General features: G+C 42.0%; 2 non-coding genes across 2 annotated transcripts; one reads left to right on the forward strand and one right to left on the reverse strand.

Annotated features, from left to right (window-relative positions):
• Window positions 1–3,603: 3,603 nt before the first annotated feature.
• Window positions 3,604–3,676, reverse strand: TRNAR-UCG (transfer RNA arginine (anticodon UCG)). The gene has a single exon. It is a non-coding gene; the product is annotated as a tRNA-Arg (tRNA).
• Window positions 3,677–5,581: 1,905 nt separating this feature from the next.
• Window positions 5,582–5,653, forward strand: TRNAW-CCA (transfer RNA tryptophan (anticodon CCA)). The gene has a single exon. It is a non-coding gene; the product is annotated as a tRNA-Trp (tRNA).
• Window positions 5,654–13,912: the final 8,259 nt, after the last annotated feature.

The raw sequence follows: 13,912 nt of genomic DNA on the forward strand, positions 1-13,912 counted from the left end.
GGTCTTTTGCAGCAGAATTGTCCTATGCAATGAGTCTTTTGATTTCTTGACTGCTGCTTCTGTGGGTGTTGATTGTGGCTCCAAATAAGATGAAATCCTGAACAACTTCAGGCTTTTCTCCGTTTATTATGATGTTGCTTATAGGTACAGCTGTGAGGATTTTTGTTTGGTATTGAGGTATAATCTACTGAAGTCTGTAGTCTTTGATCTGCATCCGTAAGTGCTTCAAGTCCTCTTCATTTTCACCAAGCAAGGTTGTATCATCTGTATATCGCAGGTTTTTGTGAGTCTTCCTGCAATCCTGATGCCACGTTCTTCATATGGTCCAGCTGGATTATTTGCTCCGCATACAGATTGAATAAATATGGTGAAAAGATAAAACCCTGATGCACTCCTTTCCTGACTTTAAACCTCACAAACCCATCCACTGCCGTCGAGTTGAACCTCACAGTATCCTCTTTTTCTGTTCTAATGATAACCCCTTGTTCTAAGTACAAGTTCCTCACGTGTACAACGGAGTGTTCTGGAATTCCCATTCTCTACAATGTTATTCATAATTTCTTATGATTGACAAAGTCGAGTACCTTTGCATAGTCAAAAAAACACAGGTGAATCTTGGGGATACCAAAAAACAAGCATTGATAATAATACCCTGACCCAATTCTTCCTCAAATGGTGGATTGTGTATTGAAAAGAAAAGGGGCCCAGCTGGACACCATTTTACATCAGAGTCTCAGGCTTTGAATCAGGAAGAGTATTTGCTGCTTTCTCAAGCTGGGGATGGAGTTGGACCATCCAGTGCAACTGTACCGATGGACTCTGTCATTTCCCATTCATCCTGAACTCTGGGGAGCTCAGCTACAATACAGAATGATAATGTCAGTCACACCCATGAGGCCTAGTTAATGTCACCCATTGCAAAAATAGTTTAGACAAATTCCATCCTTCGCTTTAATAGGATGACTCTTGCCATTAACTCAGATTTAGCTTAGAAAAAGCACTGTTGCTGCCTTTAAACAGTTTAGACTAATCTTGGGTGTCCTTTGTTAGTAATTATACCATAGGGCTTAATTTACCCTTGAGGTCATTAGAATTTTTTCATCCTCACTCTCTGATGTGGCCTGGGAACATTAACTTAATTTGCAGCTCTTCTTTATGTGTGGCTGCAATAGGACCTCGGAACTTCTTTTGATTTGTTTATGTGTTGGCTTCTTGCAATTATCGAGAACGTTTAGTGCTCTTCTCTCCATAATCTGGGTTTCTGCTCAGGAGTTATCTATTTACACCAGATGCAGGAATTTTGGTTTCTAGAGACAGACCAGAAAATATTGACAGCGGCAAGGATTTGGGTGAGAGGTAAGTTGTGAGGAGAATATGTATTTTAGAATGTAGCATCAATTTGTTTCTTCTAGCATAGTGCTATGATTCATCAGGCTAATCATTTAAATATTATCCCAAATGCTTGATCAAAATTAAATAAAGATAAAAATCCATTTGCTCAAAGTAAATAAATAAAAAAATAAAACACAGGTAGACAAGTTTCTGATATTCTCTGCTTTCAGCCATGATCCATGTGACATCAGCCATGATATCCCTTGTTCCACATCCTCTTCTGAAGCTGGCTTGAATTTATGGAAGTTTCCTGTTGATGTCCTGTTGCAACCACTTTTGAATGATTTTCAGCAAAATTTTACTTTTTGTGACATTAATGATACTGTTCAATAATTTCTGCAATCTTTAGATCACCATTCTTCAGAATGGATACAAATATGGATCTCTTCCAGTCATTTGAATAGGCAGTTGCCTTTCAAGTATCTAGATTTAGGTGACATCGCAACCTATATCAAGTGCTGCATCCTTTATGCCTACAGAAAAAGGAAGTGGTGGGATTACTGTGTCGTTCTAAATGTGACTATGTGAAGCCCTTCTTATAGCTTGGTTTTCTTCAGTCAATGGGAATTTGAACACAAGAAACCTCAGCATTGAAACAAAACAAAGTTCTGTTCGTTCCCTTGACTTAGTTTAGTCATCCAAAATAATTTCTTCCAGGGCAATGAGGAATCCATTCGTTAGGTAACTTGTAAAGGATTCAAAAGAAAGTTTAATATTTTTAAAAGTAGATTGCATTACAATATGGTAATTAGCGGGCGGAGATGGAAATGAAGGCATAATAGTCAATGTTCCTAGTTCCAAAGGGAGACCCCAATGGACTTCTAATCCATCACCTTAACCACTCAACCACAACTACAGATGCCCATACATTCTTTACAATGTACTCTGTGTTACCATGTATCATCTATTCCATGCTATTTTTTATTTTAATAAGGACTTAATAATAACTGACAGTAACTAATAACAACACTTCATCTTTCAGAACCATTTTTACTAAACAGGATGCAATCAAAAGTCATTCATTTATTTGATTGTTTCCTTAATCTGTTTTAATCTAGGCCAGCATCCCATCATTTTTTGTTGTTTTTGCTTTATTTTGACACGGACTTTTTAAAAAAGTCCAAGCCAATTGTCTTGTGGATTTGTCTCATTGTTTCATCATGCAATCTTTTAATTTATTCCTCTATGTCCTGTACACTGGAAGTCTAAAGGATTTGTTCTATTCTTTTCATTAACTGATTAAATTCACATTAAATATTTTTGGCCTGATGCTGTATACTTTATACAGTACTTGCTTCACATCAAGAGGCACTTGTCAAGATATCCCAATGATAATAAAAATAAAGTGGTACTCCCAGGGTTCTCTATGTTTTCCCTTTCCAATTGGCAAGTAATTGGTAAGGTGGTAAGTTTTGTACCTTGCACGTCTGTTATTTCCCAGTAACCCTTTGCCTAATGGTTTTAAGATCGCTAATGGTTTTCGGGGTGATGCTCTTTGCCTAGGTCTACCATTTCTCTGGGGGTTGGTGATAGTGATTGCTTTCATTCTACCATTCTTTCTACATTTGTGAGAGGTCATTCTTGTCAAGGTTGTTGCCCTCTTTCTTGCCTCCCTCTCCTTCCCGCCGCGCCTCCCAGTCTTTCGGTAGCAAGCTGGAAACTCTGGCTGGTGGGCGCTAAAAGGCTCGGGAGAGTTTGCACTTTCCGGTCCAAGTGGACGGGAAGAACGCGGCAGTATGCAGACTGTAAAGTCTCCAGTGGTTCTCAAACTCGAGTGCATACAGGAATCACTTGGATAACTGGTTAAAAACCAGATTCCTGGGCTCCATCCACCTCCAGAGATTCTAATTCAGTAAATCGAGGGTGGTGCGGAGCTGCGGGAGCACCGCTGAAGTTTGCATTTCTAAGCAGCTCCCAGGGGTTGCCGAGGGTCCACCGAGGAAATTTTGAGTAGGGCCGGACGAGAGAATGGACAGGCTGTTTAGTGGTAATGAGGACATATAAACGAAAGGCACTTGGAGGGAGAAAAAGACACAAAAAGAAAGGCAAAGGATGTGGAGGGGAAACACACGGAGGATAAAATATTAAGATGAAAATGAGTAAATTTCTTACTTCCGACTTTAACCAAAAAAAGTATTAAAAGGGAGCAGAAATGCCACTAGGAACAAAACGTTTTGGGATTTTTCCAATAGAAATACAAAAGGCGCTACACAACCACGAAGGGACTCGAACCCTCAATCTTCTGATCCGAAGTCAGACGCCTTATCCATTAGGCCACGTGGTTCCCGAACGAGACGTACTGAAACTTTTTAAAAGAAGAACAATCTACTCCTCTTTATTTGTGCGATAAATGTAATATATGTATTAGGGAAAAAAATTAATCTATCAAAAATACTGTAAAGGTACAACGAAATAACCACCGAGGAGAGGAATATAATGCTAAAATAACTGAAAGGTGGCACTGTTAATAGAAAGAATGTCCTAACTGACAGTTTGCCTTATTTTAGTGTGGGAATTAGGGAGAAAGGCCGCACCAGGGAGGAAGTGCTTCAGAGGAAACCTTGGTGGCATAGTGGTTAAGAGCTACACTCCTATCCACGAAGGTTGGCAGTTTGAATCCACCAGGCGCTCCTTGGAAACTCTGTGGGGCGGTTCTACTCTGCTACAGGGCCGCTGTAAGCGAGAATCGACTCGGTGGCAACAGGTTTATTTATTTATTTATTTGAAGAGCTGACAGGGGTAAACTAAGCCAAGACAGAACCTTGTTGCTTTACAGAACCCGGGAACCTCCAGGTAAACATTGATGGTGGATGAAACACAAAAATTTACTTTTTCGTCCCCAGAAATCACACTCGAATAATCCTAAAATACAAATTCACATTGGACAAAAATTTCCAGAGAGGAAATAACAGCAACGAAGTTTCGTAATCTGGAGAAGTGAGAGCTGATTTGTCAGACCTTAGAAAGCTGAATCCTAAGCAAATAGTGGGAAAAGCAAAGAAGCAACAAGATTTTCACCACAGAACCCCCATCTCCACCCCCCATGAAATAACCTCATTGTCTCATGAATTTCAGCACTAGCTTCATTTGGAAACTGCCCTTCCTCAGTTCTGGAAGAAGGCTGGAAGTTTATTTTCTTGACAGCATAAAGTATATGGTCTCTAGGCTGGGTCAGAGATTCTCAGACTTTTCCGCGCAGCAAGATCACCTGGAAAGCTTGTTAAAACACAGATTGCTGGACCTCAAGCCCAGAGTGTCAAATTCAGTATGTCTGGGGGGTGGTTAGTAATTTCTAACAAGTTACTATTGCCAAAGCCCTGGCTCCTTGAAAAGCCTCTTTGAAACTTCTTTGAGGCTTTGAAAAGCTTCTTTGAAGAAGCCTCTTCCTTGGTCCTCTTTACTTCAGGACTCTTCCTTTTCTTATAGGCCGCCAAAATTTCTTGTGTTCTTCTCATCCGCCCCTGAAGACCTGGAAGGCGGGGCAGAAAATGGAATAGTTTCCTGCCACATACATAAAATAATACGAATTAAAAAGCTCGTTAACACAGGACTAGCAGTGAATGCTAAGCGCTCAGTAAATGCTAGCGGTTTGTCTGGGTCAATGCTGTGAAGTGAATGTCAGGTGCACAGGAGAGAGACCACAAGTCTCTTGGATTCTGACTGAGGAAATAAGAGTTTTGGGAAGATGTGCCACCGGCGCTATGCCTTGAGGACAAGCAGCTTTTTTAGCAGGTTGAAAATGGGGCGGGTGCGCAGATAGGGAGGCGGAACGTGGAAGATGCGAAGCCGGGCCCGGCAAGGCTACAAGTTTGTGACGGAAGAGGGTGGTGTCTAGTGACTTTATAGGAAAAGCAATACCGGAAACTTTGTAGCCGTTTATATTCCTGTTTCACTGAGGGTCTAAACCGAGTAAGTACACGATTTGTCTCAAAACAGAAATTTCGACAAGGGGAAAGATTGAACGTTTCTTTCTGTTTTTTTTTTTTTCTTCTCAATACGGAGCATTTGGAATTAATATTTAATAGGGTCAATCCCTTATTTTTTCTCAAGGAAGCATTAGCAAAACTGTAAACGGTGGAGAGAAAATGTTCAAAGTTAATGGTAAGGAAATAAATATTTTGGATCTGGAGATAGGGGAGGGGAATTATTCAGAATTCTATGGAAGGAAGGAGGAGGGACCCTTGCCTGTGACCTCGTGGCGCAACGGTAGCGCGTCTGACTCCAGATCAGAAGGTTGCGTGTTCAAATCACGTCGGGGTCACGGTGATTACGTTTTGGAGAGAGAAACAAAAAATCCATTTGACAGTCTACTTACCTTCGAAGCATGGTTGCCTGAAGTTGATCCCCAGTGTGAGACCTGTTAGGGCTGCCTGAGACTGAGTAGACACAAAGAGAACAGATGATCCACCTTTCTAGAGTTTCAGTGGGATGTGACTGTATCTCCTCTTCTGTCTTTGGCTTGCTGTTGGGATTCTAAGATGGGGGACAGAATCCCCACCTAGGCCGTCCATCTTGTGCTACCTTACTTTAAAAAGATATTTAAGTCTCCTCGCTGACACGAGGGACTACATAGTCGCCTAGTACCCTCCTTTCTTATCACTTCTCACTTTCCTTAGCTACTCAAGACCCTCCCATCCACCTAAGTATTGGCCAATCCTGAGACGATTTCTTGGCCCTTGTTTGCTTCCGGACTGTTCCTTTTCTTATAGGCCTCCAACATTTCCTGCGTTCTTCTCATCTGGCCCACCGTTTCATCCCCAGCCCTGATGAGCCAAGAACCTGGAGCCATCCTGGACTACACTTTCTCTTCTTTAATTCCCAATTTGAGCAGCGAGTTATGTGAAGCTTTACTTCCTAATATGTTACACGCTGTCTTCCTCTCTTCATTACCACAGTGACCTCTTTCCTTCCACCAATTATTCCTTGTCAGGGATATTGACACTAACCTCCTAGCTGCTCTCTCCAAATCTCTTGCTCTGTTAAATCGGTCTTCTTATTATGCTTGCTTTTAAATGCATGTCTTATACTGACTTTCTCTTGCAAAAAAGAAAACAAAATAATTAGCTGTGCTTATTAACCCTTTGCCACAGGGGCCTTCTTTCAGTTCCTCAATGCATTATGCTCCTTCCCACCACAGGGTCTTTGCCCCTGCCATTTCCTCTCTAAGGAATGTTCTATGTCCTTCACTGCATGATTCAGACACTCATCTTTTGATGGTCAATCAAAACAAAACACTAACAGGGGAGTACTGGTTAAAGAAATGTATGTTTATGACAGAGTAGAATATTATGTAGCCATTAAAATGATATCAAAGAAAAATAACTAATGATACAGAAAGATGTTTAAGACATTTGAAGTGGACAAAAGATGCATTTGGCAACTATTTACTGGTACTATATCATCCAGTTAGATTTACACCCATATGATTCATAAGTCTAACGAGCTCATGCCAACACTACAATACTAACAGTGGTTATCTCTGGGCATGAGATTAGACACTAATTCAATTTGTTTCTTTTTTTGCTGACTTGTATTTTTCAAATGTTTCATAAGGATAAGGTTTTATTTAAAAAGTGGAAAATATAGAAATTATTTTAAAAAGTTACTGAGCATGTGTTCTGCCAGCTCTATAGAAAGAGGAATCATACACAGGAGCTTCTGCTCTGGAAACGGTGGCAGCATGAGTTCATAATTAGCATAAACTATGAAACATAAAAGGACAAGCACATTTGACCCAGGTTTAATAGAGATTTAAAAGTGATTGACTCTGATGGACAGTGTTAGTGTCAAGAGTACAGAGTGTGGGACTTAGGGAGTGTAATGGTTAAGACTGTGTGTCAACTTGGCTGGGGCACGATACTTACAATGTTTTGATCACTTCCCCATTGAGATTTGATAAGTGATCACCCTCATGATGGGATCTGCTGTGAGTAGCCAATCAGTTAAAGGGATGTTTCCTTGGGTGAGTCACCTGCATCAAGTGTGGGCAACTATTCTGACAATGCTAGGGGCTTTTGCCCTTTCTGAATCCTACAGCTGGCTCCTGTTTGTCTGACCTTCAGTTCTTGGGACTTGAGCTAGCAGCTTACCTGCTGTTTTGTCTGTCGATCTTGGGATTTGTCGATCTTCACAGCCCATGAGCAGCAGCCCTGCTCTCTGGCCTGCAAATCTTGAGTTCACCAGCCCCTGGGACTAAGTGAATCAGGAGAAGCCTCTTTTCTGACCCACGAACTTGGGAAGTTACGGCCTCTACAACCGTGTGAGCCTTTTCCTTAATATAAATTTCTCTCTCTCTCTCTCTAAAAGTGATGGTGTAGTGGTTAAGTACTATGGCTGCTAACCAAAGGGTTGGCAGTTCGAATCCTCCAGGAGCTCCTTGGAAACTCTTTGGAGGCAGTTCTACTCTGTCCTGTAGGATTGCTATATGTCAGAATCGACTCAGTTGTACTGGGGTTTTAAAATATATATATATATATATATATGTGGAAACCCTGGTGGCGTAGTGGTTAAGTGTACAGCTGCTAACCAAAGGGTCGGCAGTTTGAATCTGCCAGATGCTCCTTGGAAACTCTATGGGGGCAGTTCTACTCTGTCCTATAGGGTCGCTATGATTGGGAATCGACTCGACGGCACTGGGTTTGTTTTTTTTTGTTATATATATATATATATATATATATATATATATATATATATATATATATATATATACATACACACACACACACACATATATATATGCTTTAATGGTTTTGCTTCTCTAGAGAGCCCAGCCTAAGACATTTGGTAATCAGTGGTTCTAGAGAAACAAAATTGCAAGGAGGAATTTCCTAAATTGGTTCTTAAGTCTGATTAGTCTTAAAGATGTTGATGACTCTGCTTCAAGTAGTAAAGATGGTGCTGTTAATTCAAGACATGAGGGGGCAATCCAAAGATGAAAAATATCACCACCAATAGATCAGGTATTGGTGAAAGATGAGGCTCTGGGTGATTGCATGTCTGATACTTTTCTACAATTTTGTCATAATGAGAAGTATAAGGAAGCTGGTTGTTTTGTCCTACTTTTTCTAGACAAAGTAGAGAAAGAAAGAGATTCATTCAGGGCTTCAGAGTCAAAGCTTGAGCACCACATATATGACCTCAATGTTTCCGTTGGTGCCTTGAAGAGAAGTCTTATTTCCTGTAGTAACAGGGCTAATATTGCCAAAAACCCAACCTAGAGTCTTATCATAAGAGTGGCTGAATTAAAACTCCAACTCAACTGCCAACCTCAAGAGGTATCTGAAGTTAAAGTGAGGGCATTTATTGGGAAGAATTGGGATCCTGAAACCTGAGATAGGGACATATGGGCAGACGATCAGGAAGCTGGAGACACTCAGCCCCTAAATCCCATGGAATCACTGCTAACAGTAGAACTATTAGCCTCTCCACTCCCATCTAATGAGGTTAACCCAGCTGCATCTAAAATGCCCTTGTCTGAGCCATTGCCTGGGACATCGCCTGAGGCAGATGCTTTAAAAGACAATGCTGAAAGTACTCAGAAAATTTCCACATCGATTCTGGCTCCTAGACCTATAACTAGACTTAAGTCTCAGCAAGCCCCAAAAGATGAAGTAGAAAGTGTAACCCAGGAGGATGTATGCTACACTCTGAAAGAACTGCTTGACTTTTCTAATATGCACAAGTAAAAACCTGGGGAATATGTGTGGGAATGGCTATTAAGGGTGTGGGATAATGGTGCAAGGAACATAAAGATGGGTCAGTCTGAGTTTATTGATATGGGCTCACTAAGTACAGATTCTTCATTCAAAGTTTCAGCTCAAGATTTTAGGAAAGGATCTAATAGTTTATTTGGTTGGGTTGCTGAAGCATGGATTACATGGTGGCCTACACTAAATGAAGTTGAAGTACCAGACCTCTCTTGATATCCTGTAGAAGAAGGTATCCCAAGACTTAGGGAAATCGGCATGCTAGAGTGCATTTATCAGGTTAGACCCACAGACCCACACATGGAGTGCCCAGAAGATACACCTTTTACCACAACTGTGAGGAACAAATTTGTGAAGGGAGTTCCAGCATCCTTGAATCTGTGATTGCTATTTTATATGTGTCGGATTTGACAGTGGGAACTGCCCTAACTTAGTTAAGACACCTAACTACAATGGGACCCATTACAGCCTGTGGTGGTAAGGGCCAGGTGACAGCACTCGACTGATGAAGTAAAAGTGGGCATGGTTACCATAGTGGACAGCAGAGTCAAATCAGTAATCAGAATAGTCCAACTCAGATGGACTTATGGAGTTGGCTACCTAGTCATGGTGTCCCTAGAAGTGGAATAGATATGAAATCTACTAAATATTTACTTGGTCTGTACAAGCAGATGGATTCTAGGTCAAGTGAACAGCAGTCTAACTCAAATCACAAAAATAAAGAGTCACGGCCCCTAAATCAATACCCAGACTTGAGCTAGTTTACAGACCCACAACCCCTTGATTAAAGGGGAGGACGTGCCCCTTTCAAGAAGGACTTCAATACGCTGCCCAAAACTTATACTGTTAGTCTTTCTCCCAGCCTTTCCCTAAGACATCTACAGCCTATTACAAGAATGATTGTTTATTGGAGAAATGGAAATAATCAGGATTTTCTGGGATTACTGGATACTGGCTCTGAACTGACGCTAATTCCAGGAGATGCAAAATGTCACTGTGGCCAGCCAGCCAGAGTGCAGGCATATGGAGATCAGGTTATTAATGGAGTCTTAGCTCATGTCAGTCTCACAGTAGGTCCAGTGTGTCCCTGAACCCATTCTGTAGTAATTTCCCCAGTTCCAGAATGCATATTTGAAATAGATATACTTAGCAACAGGCAGAACCTCCATATTGGGTCCCTGACAAATAGAGTAAGGTCTATAGAGTACGAAAAGCCAAGTAGAAGCCATTAGAACTGCCCCTAAGTAGGAAAATGGTAAATGAAAGTCAGTACCACAATTCTGGAGGGATTGCAGAGATTTCTGCCATCACCAAAGACTTGAAGGATGCAGAGGTGGTGATTCCCACCTCCTCCCCATTCAACTCACTTGTTTGGCCTGCAATAAAAACAGATGGACCTTGGAGGATAACAATGGATTTTCAGAAACTTAACCAGGTAACAACTCCAATTGGAGCTGCTATTTCAGATGTAGTCTCACTACTTGAGCAAATTAATGCATCTCTTGGTACCTAGTATGCAGGTATTGATCTGGCTAATGCCTTTTTCTCCATACTTGTTTTGAAAGACCATCAGAAGCAGTTTACCTTTAGCTGGCAAAGGCAGCAATACACCTTCAGTTGTACAGGGCTACATCAACTCTCCAGCTCTACGTCATAATTTAACCCACAGGGACCCCGATCACATTTCCCTTCCACAAGACATCATGCTGATCCATTACATTGATGATATTGTGATGAATGGACCTAGTAAGGAAGAAATGTCAATGACTCTGGACTTTTTGGCAAAATATTTGTGTGCTAGAATGTGGGGAAATCAATCCCACAAAATTTCAGGCACCTTCCACCTTAGTGAAATTCCTAGGTGTCCAGTGGTGTGGGGGATGTCAAGATATTGCTTCTAAAGAGGAGGCAACGTTATTGCATCTGGCTCCTCCCACAATTAAAAAGAAGGTACAACACCTTGTGGGCCTCGTTGAGTTTTGGAGGCAATATAGTCCTCATTTGTGTGTGCTACTCTGGCCTATTTTTCAAGTGACTCGAAAAGCTCCTAGTTTTTAGTGAGTTCCTGTCTTAGTCATCTAGTGCTGCTATAACAAAAACACCACAGGTGGATAGCTTTAACAAAGAGAAATTTATTTCTTCACAGTGAAGTCGGCTAAAAGTCCAAATTCAGGGTGTCACTCTCCAGGAGAAGGCTTTCTCTCTCTCTGTCAGCCTTCTCATCAATCTTCCCCTAGACTATGGGCTTCTTTGCATAGGAACCCCCACTCCAAAGGAAGCACTCTGCTCCTGGCACTGCTTTTTTGGTGGTGTAAGCTTCCCTTTCTCTCTGCTTGTTTCTATCTTTTATATCTCAAGAGATTGCCTCAAGACATAATCCAATCCTGTAGGTTGAGTCCTGCTTCACTAACACAACTGCTGCCCATCCTTCCTCATTAACATCGTAGAGGCAGGATTTACAACATATAGGAAAATCACACAATACCAGGAATCATGGCCCAGACCAACAGATACACATAATTTTGGGGTGACATAATTCAGTCCATGACAGACCCAGAGCAAGAGAAGGCTCTGCAACAGGTTCATGCTGCTGTGCAAGCCACTCTGCCACTTGGGCCATATGATTCATCTGATTCAATGATGCTTGAAGTGTCCGTGGCAGATAGAGATGCCGTTTGAAGCCATTGGCAGGTCCCCATTGGAGAATCACAGCACAGACCTTTAGAACTTTTGGGGAAAGCCCTGCCATTATCTGCAGATAAGTACCTTCCTTTTGAGAAACAAGTTTGGGTTCTTACTCTGCCTTAGTAGAGACTGAATACTTAACCATGGGACATCAAGTGACCATGCGGTCTGAGCTGCCCATCATGAACTGGGTGTTGTCTGACCCGCAAAATCATGAAGTTGGACATGCAAAGCAGCAGTCCATCATTAAATGGAAGTGGTATATACAAGATTTGGCCTGAGCAGGGCCTGAAGGGACAAGTAAGTTGCATGAGGAAGTGGCCCAAATGTCCAGGGTCTCCACTCCTATCACATTATCTTCCATACCCCAATCTGTACCTATGGCTTCATGGGGAGTTCATTATGATCAGCTGACTGAGGAAGGGAAAACTCATGCCTGGTTTATAGATGGTTCTGGGCAATATGTGGGCACCACTAGAAAGTGGACAGCGGCAGCACCATAACCCTTTTCTGGGACCACCCTGAAGGGCAGTGATGAAGGAAAATCCTCCCAATAAGCAGAACAGCACCTGACTCTTCACTTTGCTTGGAAGGAGAAATGGCCAGATGTGTGATTGTATACTGATTCATAGGCTGTGGCCAATGGTTTGGCTTGATGTTCAGGAACTTGGAAGGAACATGAGAGGAAAATTGGAGACAAGGATTTCTGTGGACAAGGTATGTGGATACACCTCTCTGAATGGGCCAAAGAAGTGAAGATATTTGTGTCTTTTTTGAATTCTCACCAAAGGGTGACCTCTGCAGGGGAGGAGTTTAACAGTCAAGTGAATAGGATGATGCGTTCCATGGAAACCACTCATTCTCTTTCCCCAACTACTCCCATTGTTGCTCAATGGGCTCGTGAACAAAATGGCCTTTGTGGCAGGGATGGAGGTTATACATGCGCCCAGCAACATGGACTCCCACTCATCATGGCTGACTTGGCTATAGCCACTGCTGAATGCCCAATCTGCCAGCAGCAGAGACCAACACTGAGTCCCCAGTATGGCAACATCCCTTGAGGTGATCAGCTAGCAATCTGTTGGCAAGTTGATTACATTGGACCACTTCCATCATGGAAAGGGCAGCTTTTTATTCTTACTGGAATAGACACTTACTGTTGATATGGATTTTCCTTCCCAGGGCGCAATGCTTCTGCCAAAAGTACCATCTGTGGAGGTATAGAATGCCTTATCTACCATCATGGCATTCCACAAAGCATTAGTTCAGGTCAACATAATCACTTCACACCAAATGAATTGCAGCAGTGGGACCATGCTTATGGAATTCACCGGTCTTACCATGTTTCCCAACATCCTTAATAGAATGATGAAATGGGCTCCCAAAGACATAATTATGGTGCCAGTTAGGTGGCAATACCATGCAGGGTTGGGGCAGTGTTCTTCAGGAAGCTGTATATGCTCTAAACCAGCATTCAATACATTGTGCTGTATCATCGATAGCCAGGATTCATGGGTCCAGGAATCCAAGGGTGGAAATGGGAGTGGCACCACTCACTATTACCACTAGTGAACTACTCACAAGATTTTTGTTTCCTGTGCCCGTGAATTTATGCTGTGCAGGTCTAGAGGTCTTAGTTCCAAATGGAGGAATGCTCCCACCTGGAGGCATATCACTGATTCCATTGAACTAGAAACTAAGAATGCCACCTGGCCACTTTGGTTTCCTTATGCCTCTGGATCAAAGGCAAAGAAAGGAGTTACCAAACTGGGTGCTGTGATTGATCCTGATTACCAAGAAGAAATTGAATTGATATTACATAAGGGAGGTAAAGAACAGTTTCTCTGGAATGCAGGAGATCCCTTGGGACATCTCTTAGTACTACCATGCCTTGTGATTAAATGGGAAACTACAGCAACCCAATTCTGACATGACTACTAATGGTCCAAACCCTTCAGCAATGATGTTTGGGGTCACCCCATCAGGCAAAGAAGCACAGCCAGCTGAGGTGTTTGCTGAGGGAAAACGGAATATGGAATGGGTGATGGAAGAACGTAGCTATAAATACCAGTTACAGCCACGTAACCACCAGCTGATTATAAGATGTAAACAGAGCTATTGCATTTTCA

This window comes from Elephas maximus, chromosome 1 (assembly GCF_024166365.1).
Source record: "Elephas maximus indicus isolate mEleMax1 chromosome 1, mEleMax1 primary haplotype, whole genome shotgun sequence".
In the NCBI taxonomy this organism is placed as follows: domain Eukaryota; kingdom Metazoa; phylum Chordata; class Mammalia; order Proboscidea; family Elephantidae; genus Elephas; species Elephas maximus.